This window comes from Vigna unguiculata, chromosome 5, assembly GCF_037176805.1.
Source record: "Vigna unguiculata cultivar grain cowpea cultivar isolate G323 ecotype 2 chromosome 5, ASM3717680v1, whole genome shotgun sequence".
Lineage (NCBI taxonomy): Eukaryota > Viridiplantae > Streptophyta > Magnoliopsida > Fabales > Fabaceae > Vigna > Vigna unguiculata.
Genome location: NC_140796.1, coordinates 18,001,837 through 18,011,726, shown reverse-complemented (window position 1 = coordinate 18,011,726; position 9,890 = coordinate 18,001,837).

The following is a 9,890-nucleotide window of genomic DNA, read 5'->3' as shown; positions in this document are numbered from 1 at the left end:
CCCTTGTAAGTGGGCCTAAGGCCGACCCATAGGATAAAAGCCTTTCCTGTTGCCCTAATCCCACACTCACTTTCACTCTTTCAGAAATCAGTCGTCACCTTCTACTCCGTGAGAGAGAGCTCTGTTAGGGTTCAGCCGCCTTCCGCATTCAGTGGGCTCGAACTAGTTTTTCACTTCTCTTCCTAAGTATAACCTAAAGCTGTGGTGTCGTGGTTACTATTGAGTCCTGTACTAGCATATTCCAGGTACGGGAAGCTAGAACCCATTCTTGTGCCTTGTTTGTGTTGCTGTTTTACTTTCATGTTGAGAATCTTTGGCTGGTTTGTTATTCTGAATGCGTGCAATGGTGTGATGTGTTGTTTGGACTGGTGGGTGCGGCTGTTCCAGGTAAACCAGTGGCGATGCCTGTTAATCTCGCCTAGGCGAGATGAACAGGGAGCTCGCCTAGGACTTTTGCGTGAAAGGTCGCCCAGGCGACCAGCTCGACTTCGGAGCGAGCGAGCATCTCGCCCAGGCGAGAGGGGTCTCGCCTAGGCGAGATCCCGCGAGTGCTTATGCTCCCTTCTCGAGCCCTCGTCTAGGCGAAGGGGGAGCTTGCCTAAGCGAGCACGTCTCGCCTGAGCGAGACCCCTCAGCCTGAGCGAGACCCCTCAGCCTGAGCGAGTCCCCTCAGCCTGAGCGAGGTGCTGGGCGAGACAACGTTGAGTTTGAATGTTTGTTTATTTCCGGATGATCTGTTTTGGTTTGGTGGTGGATTGTATGATGGGAAACATGTATGTAATGGAGTATTATGTATGCTTGGCATAAATCATGAATTGTGGATGATGGGTCTGGTATGAAAGTTGGCATGCGAACTAAATGAGTTGGTTATTTGTTAAAATGGCATGAAAATGAGATGAGTTAAGATCCTATGAGCATGAATGGTTATGATGAATTGAAATGGGATGGGCTTGGATCATGAAAGGCGTTGGCCTCAAAGGTTGGTACGAGTGATATATATCTATGCGTGGTAATTATTATTTTGGCTATGTGAATGTGGTTGATCTGTGTCAGTGCATAATTTCTTGGGGTCTCTAGGTGAGACTTTCAGGGACGCGCTTCAGTGGTCGGGACGTAATTCCATGGCCCCTATTAGTGGGTGTCCATGGTGGTGCCCCATCTGTATAACTGGGTAAGGATTCAAGGTAAGGTTGCATCCTAACACTCTGAGGAGCGAGTTAGTCTCACCTAGAGCGGACTGACTCCTGTGGTGAGAGTAGCAGGAGGCCTGAAATCCATTAAGGGCTAACCTTGTGGTGAGGGAAGATTTGATTCATCGTAACACTTGTAACACAGAGCTCGGGGATGAGCAACTCAGGGTCGAGCAGAGGTATCCACCACAATTGCAAGCATCCGCTGAATCCGACCAAGTTATACGTATCCAGATGAGTCGAGTCGAGTCGTAGTGTAATGTTTGAGAGTCATAATATGTTTGGTTGATGTTTGGATATCGAATGCCGAGAAATATATTTTGATTGTATGATAAAAGTGTTGTTGGCTCTAGCTTACCCGTTTTGTTGCATGGTTGTATTGTATGTGGTTGTTCTTCCTTGCGATGATCATCAATTTGATTGATGGGAGCAGATGGGCGGAGTTCTCGTGGTCAACAAGGGAATGGCGAGTCCGCTGCTTAGCCATCTGGGCTGGAGTTGTTTTATTCACGATTTCTTTAGGGCTACGGTCCCTGTACCGCCTTATGCTTTCCTACTCTACACTCTTTGTTAGAATTGTATCTGGTTTATGTTGGCATCGTGGTGTGCCTAGGTTGTAGGGGTTGTGTTGAGGACCCCAAGACTACGCTACTATACGTTTCCTTTAATTTCGTCTAATAATTAAACAGGACGTTACAAAAAACATATTTAAAACCTAATATTAATTAGGCAAAACAAAAGGTAAAAGCTAAAAAACTAATTATCTTAAAATATACCATTAATGTATTTATATTGTCCTTAAATGAATCTAAAAACATATATTAAACATGCATTGATTAAATGAGTCTAGAAACACACACCAGATGAGTATAGAAAAAAAAATTAGACGAGTTTAATGATATACATTGGATAATTTCTCTATACATTGATTATATGAATACAAACAAGTCTAGCAATATACATTAGACGAGTTTATCTATATATTAATTAGACAAGTATAACAAAAAGCATTAGATGACCCATTTTGTTCATTAATTGAACAAATATAACAAAAAATATTATAACAGGTCTTGCAATGCACATTAGACCAATCTGTCTATACACTAATTATATTAGTATAACAAAAAATATTAGACAAGTCTAGCAATATACATTAGACGAGTTTTTCCATGTACTAAATAGATGAATATAACAAAAAACATTAGACAAGCCATTTTATTCATTGATTAAACAAATGTAAAAAAAAAATTAAACGAATCTATCAATGCACTGATTAAAGAAGTCTAACAATATATATTAAACGAGTTTATCAATACATTCAACAAAGAGGGAAAAACAAAAGGAGAGAGATAAACAAACTTCAACAAATAAACTTAATTATAAAGGAAAACACAAGTTTTGCAGGATAGAAGAGAAGAACAACACGTTCTATATTGGTGAGATACAACATGATCTTTCATAGGCTTGTAAAAAATCACAAATTAACCTTATGCAGAAGGGTTAAGGCACAGTTTCTCTGTAAAACCGAAGTCTATGTTATAATTGTCTAAGTATAGGCTTTGGTTCATTTAAATAACCAAATCCTATACTTAAATAGTCAAAGTATAGGTTTTGGTTTCTTCGGTGAACCAAAGTCTATACTAAGACACTCAGGTAAAACTGTTAAAAACACAATGACATTTTTGAAATTATTGACAAAGTATAGACTCCAAACCTAAATTAACCAAAGTTTATACTCTAACTATCTGACTATAGGCTTCAATTCTCTTAAAGAACCAAAGCATATACTTAGACAATCAGAATATATACCAGAGTCTACTTTGTCCATAATTTCAAAAAATGCCAATGCATTTTTAAAGATTATGTTTTTTCTTAAAATCATAGTGTATTATGCATAGTTAAATACACATTATTTTTTAGTGCGAATGAATGTGATAAAGAAAAAATTTCAATTTTGTTAGTTTTATTACATCATACTTTTTAACTTTAATTGCAAAATATTGATAAATTAGATTAGTTGAAATTTGAAAAGTAATATTTTTGATTAAAATTATTTAAAAAATATTTTTATTTTCTTTTACACGTAGTTCCTAAAAGGGTCTTCTAGGAAGTATATCTTATTAACATACAAAGTAATTAGATGAGTAAAGAGTTTCATACTGCTTAATCAAATCAAAAGACTCTAAGGGTAAAAGATTGGAACGAAAGGAAAACTTAGTGTGATATATAGATTTGTTAAGAAACCTACATTTTATACAATTTTATAGATACATTTTATACAAATAAACATAACAGGCGAAAATATATAAAAAAGATTGAAAATATGTGGTTAGTATTTGTTCTTGACTTTGTTTCTGTCTGTAAAAGCTCTTTTAATTAGAATATAATAAAAGTTATAGGGTGTGTTTGGCAACTCTCAACTCAAAAATTTACAAGTTGACTAAATTTAATTACTTATTATCTAAGAACTTTTAAAATTTTAAGAATGTTTTTCCTTTAAAAAAATGATAAAATATTACTCTGAAACTTTTTGACATAGACTTGAAACAAAAATCAAGTACTTGATAGACATTGATGTTTACAATTTACTAAAAATACAAAATTATTGAACATTTACAATTTAAACTGCTTTGAATATAGAGGTCTTTGTTGAAGATTTCTGAATAAATATTTTATATATATATATATATATATATATATATGTGGAGGTTGAAAATAATTACGTAGAGTAATTATAACCTATACTGGCTAGTGGTTAACAAAAATAAATACATAAACAAAAGACAGTAATTATGTAGAGTATTTATAGGGGTTGAAAATAGTTATGTAGAGTAATTATAACCTATACTAAATTGTTAACAAAAATAAATAAGTAAAGAAACAAAGACAGTAATTATGTAGAGTATTTATGGAGGCTGCCAAAGGCAAGGGAGGTTCTCCAATTGCGAGAATGCAGTTTGTAGTTGCTTTTAATCATTTAAACTTTTCAATTACTTTCTGTCCAATTTTTCTTGAAACTTTCAATTACTTTCTGTCCATTTTTTCTTGAAACTTTCAATTCTATTGTTACTCTCAAGGTAAAGATGGACCAGATTGATTCAATGCATGCATTGCACTTGAGAAGTTTAGGAATTATCCTCTGTCAATGTTCTTCTGTGCGAAACACAGAACTTTCACACTGATACCCTATAAATTGTCTGTCGGAATTTACTTTGGGTTGTGAAATATAAATGGTCCTTCTACACATACATACCTATAATCATTAATGAAGCTATGCTTTATTCTAAGTATATATCTCAATAGATGCTTAGTTTCTTGGAAAATGAAAAAGGTGTAAAAATATCAGTCTGATGATAACCAAATTGCTTCCAAAAATTTGCCACACACCTTTTACACTGTCACTGGTTTTTTCTTGTCTCTTGCAAAGTTTAATAATTGAGATACAAGATGATAACACAAATCCTGTCATCTATTCATCTACCCAAAACAAGATGATATATATTCTTGTAATATTATTTTAATTAAGTTAGCAGTGAACTATTGTCTTTTCGGAGTGAGGACTTAATTATTTTCTAAATTAATGTCTCCAACTATAATGATTCATATAAAAATATTAAAAATCTAATATCATAAAATTATATTTTGAATCTAAAAATCTTTTGAACCTAAAAATGTTATATTTTAATAAAAATTAATATGAAAAGAATATTAATCAATGCATTAATAATAATAATATAGAGCAATTTTTATAAAATAATTATATTTTGAATTATATATATATATAGAATGAAATAATAAAATTTGAAAAATTATACATTATTTATACTATTATATATACTATTATATAAAGATGATTATTTATTTATTGTACATATTTTTTTCAATTTTACTCCTTAAGTATTTTTTTAAAATCAAAATATTTATTTTATCAATTTTACTCTTTAAGTGTTTTTATTCTTTAAAATTTAACCGTTTTTTTCATTTTAACAATTTCTTTCTATAATATTTTTTAAGAAGATAAATTTTATATTAAAAATTTTATTTTAAAAAATATTTTCTAGAATAAAATTATAAAAATTATTTAACTTTATTTTTATAATTATAATGATAATAATAATAATAGATTTATTATTTTTTGTTATTATAGAAAAACAGATGCACAGTCGGAAATTAGTTATATTAAAAATGGTATTTATATTTTTCTAGTTGTAAAAAATACATGTTCATATTTTTAAGCTATATAACATAAAATAACAATCTTTTTTTATATTTTCAAAACAGTTTATGTAACTTATGTTTTAAATAATATAAAATTACATTCAGATTTTTCATTATATTCAATAAACTAATACTTAGTCTCGTCTTATTTTAAAATAACAATTTAATTAAATTTAATTAAAAATATAAAAAGAATTAATGTTTTAAAATAAAAAATAAATAAATATTTTATAGAAAGAACTTATTTTGTATTATCTTTCCCTTAAATGTCAGTTAATAATAGACTATTTTAGAATAAAATAAGAGAGGAAATTTAAAAATATAATAGAAATGAGATCATTTTATTAAAAAATTAACAATTATAAAGGAAGTTCATGTTTGATAAAAACAATAAAGGATATTACCATTTTATTAAAAATTTACCACTTTTTCTTCATAAAACAATATATTCAATAAAATATCAGTAAGCCATTGAGTAAGTAATAAAATTTTCCACTGACCCTGTACACCAACCAAGAATTTTCTTTTTTAAGTATCCTTTTTACACAAATATTGTCACTTTACTCTTTAAATTATATAATTATTTATTTAAATTTAATCTATTCTGAAGACATATATGCTTGCAATGCATGCATTGAAACAACCTGGTCCAGCTTTACCTTGAAAGTAACAATAGTATTGAAAGTTCCAAAAAATATTAGACAGAAAGTAATTGAAAGTTTAAAAATGATTAAAAGCAGTTACAAACTGCATTCTCGCAATTGGAGAAACTCTCTTGCCTTTGTCAGCCTCCATAAATATTCTACATAATTACTGTATGTATTTATTTATTTATGTTAATCAACATATTATATATATATATATATATATATATATATATATATATTAAATATTGATATGTAAATATTAATATTAATATCTTGTTAGTGTTATTTTATAAATTGACATTATTATTATTAGAGATGGTAACAGGGTGAGATAGAGATGACAATGGGGTGGGACGAGCACGAGTTTTGCTATCCCATATTTATTTCTGTAAAAAAAAATTCATCTCCATCTCCATCCCATTCCCATATTCAAACTAAAATATATTTTAAATGTTTGTTTACTTCAATCTTTTAAATTCTAATAAATCTCTTTTTTATACACTAATAAAAGTTATAATACATCATTTGATCAAAATGATACAAAGAACAAATAATAATCACAATAAAAATTTAAATTAAATTATAATTGTTTACATTTTAGATTATAATACCAAATAAAATTTCATGAGAACCAACACATTTATTAAATTTGCAAACATTAATTAATTAAACCTAATTGATAAAATTTAAAAATATTATTTTAAAAATATAAAAAGAAAACAAATATTCAAATTAAAATATATTTTAAATGTTTGTTTACTTCAATCTTTTAAATTCTAATGAATCTTTTTTTTATACACTAATAAAATTTATAATACATTACTTGATCAAAATGATACAAAGAACAAATAATAATCATAATAATAAAATTTTAACATAGATCTTGTATCTTTTAAACTTCAATTATGTTGGATGGTGATAAAAAAATATTCATGACAATTACATTAAATTTTTATATTGTAGTAAATAAAAGTTATTTATACAATTATAGTGAAAATATTACAGTATGATTGATAATTAGTTAGAAAATAAAAAATAATTAGATAAAATGTATCGAAATAGTATTCTACACAATGAAAACAAATAAAAATATTAAAAAATTAACAAATGTTTACAAACAATTTGAGAGACTATCGAAAGAAATCGCACAAAGGAAAACAAATATATAATTAAGGGTATGATAAGTTGAAAAATATCTTAGAGATCTAAGAAAAATTTTCAAATATCAACATATATACTCAATGGTTGACAAATAACAAAAAAAAAAATAGTGAAACAAAAGATTTCTTCAAATGAAACAAAAACTAATAATAATAAGTAAAAGTTTTTTTTATATTACCTAGTAAACGAAAGGTTTGTGCTATTTATTACTTAAATTGAGAGTATTAAACATTCTCATGTGAAAGGAAAATATACAATAAATAAAAATATTAAAAAATAATAAATATTCAAATGTGAGACATAAAAAAATTTTAATTGACATACATCTTTTTAACATAATTACATAAAGATTATGATAAGATGAAAAATATAATTGAGATGCAAATGAGTTTTATGACAAACCAAATAATTAGAAGAAATAAAAATAATATATATATATATATATATATATATATGTGTGTGTGTGTGTGTGTGTGTGTGTGTGGTTACTTAATTAATTGTGAATATTTAATAATTTAAATGGGGACGGGTACTATGGCGGGGATATATACATCCCATACCCATTCCCATATCCAATTAAAAAAGTCGGGGATTCCCCATACCTATACCCATATTCAGTCAATACGGGGATTCTTTGTCAAAACGGGGATGGGTTCGAGCAATACCCACGGGGCCGGGTTTATTTGTCATCTCTAATTATTACAACTTTATAAAACAAATGAGTTTTATCAAATAATTGTGTAAATAAAGAAAATATAGAAGTAATGATTCACTTTCTTTAACAAATTTAATTTTTGTTTTTAGAATAAATATTAAAATTATAAGTTAATTATTGTTGGATATTTTAAACATAATTCAAAGAGAAACTAAAATAGACATTGAAATAATGATTTTTTTTTATCGAGACTAAAATAGAATCTCTTGTTGCTAAAAAGGGGGAAGATCTAAGTGGTGACTTAAATGTTTCTAATGACTAGAATAGAATCCCTTGTTGCTCCAAAGGGGAAAAATCCACAAGTAAAAGACTCTTTGACGCTCAAGTCAATAAGAGAGTTAAGATCTTTTAGAGTAAGAGAGAATGAGTATGAAATAATGTTCGTATTCCTTGGAAATACTATATGTATTTATAAGGCCTTTTAGGCCTTAGATCCATGTGATAAAACAAGAAATGTAATATTAACTAATATCAATAAAATAACAACTTACCTCAAATAACAATAATATTGATATTTGACAAGTAATAAAGTTATTAAATAACTCGGTGCCTCACTTGAATGGCTTTTTGCTAATGGTACTTGTCTAAGTAACTTAGTGTCTCGTAAGGAGGGCTTGGTGCCTTGCTTGAAGGGTTTTCGTTAATGTTAGTTTTCTAAGTAACTCAGTGCCTCGTCTAGAGGGCTCCATGCCTCGCTCGAAGGGCTTGATGCCTCACTCAGAGGGCTTGGTACCTTGCGTTGAGGGCTTGATGCCTTGTTTGGATGGCTTTTTATTAATGTTACTTGTCTAAGTAACTCAGTGCCTCGGTAGAAGGGTTTGGTGCCTCTCTAGGAGGGCTTGGTGCCTCGCTTGGAGGGCTTGTGCCTCACTTGGAGGGTTTTTCCTTAATGGTACTTGTCTAAGGAAATGTATATTGTAAATGGATACCCGCGGGTAACGGGTACAAGTATCTTTTATACCCGTATGTTAACAAAGCGGGAACAGGTATCATAGTATTTGTACCCGTAGATATCCATACCCGCTATACTCTAATTTAAATTAAAGAAAATTAAAAAATATGATTAAAGCATTAACACATTGATTTTGAATGGGTTGTTGTTTATCAATTGGTTTTAAAAGATCTATATTTCTTTGAAAAAGGACATTCAACATTATTTAATTGGGTTTTTTTGAAATTTATGAATATTATGCATTGTATTTTTATTTGAAATTATGGTTAAAATATGTTGTTAAATATTAAAGTTTTAATTTTTAAATACCCGCAGATACCCGTGGATATTTGTGGATATTAAAAAAATATACAGGTACCCGCATAATGAATATGGGTATGGATACTAGGCAAATATTTATCCAACGGGTAGGGTATATGGGAACTACTACTTGTACCCTACCCACCCCGTTGACATCCCCACTTGGAGGGCTTAGTGCATCACTAGAAGGGCTTGGTGCATCGCTTGAAGGTTTATTCGTTAATGTTACTTGTTTAAGTAACTTGGTGCCTTGCTAGGAGGGCTTGGTGCCTTGCTGAGAGGGCTTGGTGCCTCGCTTGGAGGGTTTTTCGTTAATGTTACTTTTCTAAGTAACTCGGTGCCTCACTAGGAGGGTCTGGTGCCTTACTGGGTGGTCTTGGTGCCTCGTTTGGAGAGCTTTTCGTTAATGTTACTTGTCTAAGTAACACAATACCAAGCTTCGCTTGCAGGGCTTTTCGTCCTTCAACTTTCTTTGCTTTAGCTTTCTTTATTGATGGTTACTTTTTGTTGAGGTGGTTTGTCTTGAGATGACCTCGATTATGAGCTTTCCGTTAAGTTCTTCTAGCCTTCCTTCTACCTTAAAATATCAAATGTCGTTAGACTTTCTTCAAAGTAAGTCTTTCTTCTGGAAAGGTTTTTCTTGAATTTGGGTATTGTAACACAGGGTATTATCTGCTATTGTACTCAAGTGTTGGAACACCAAACTA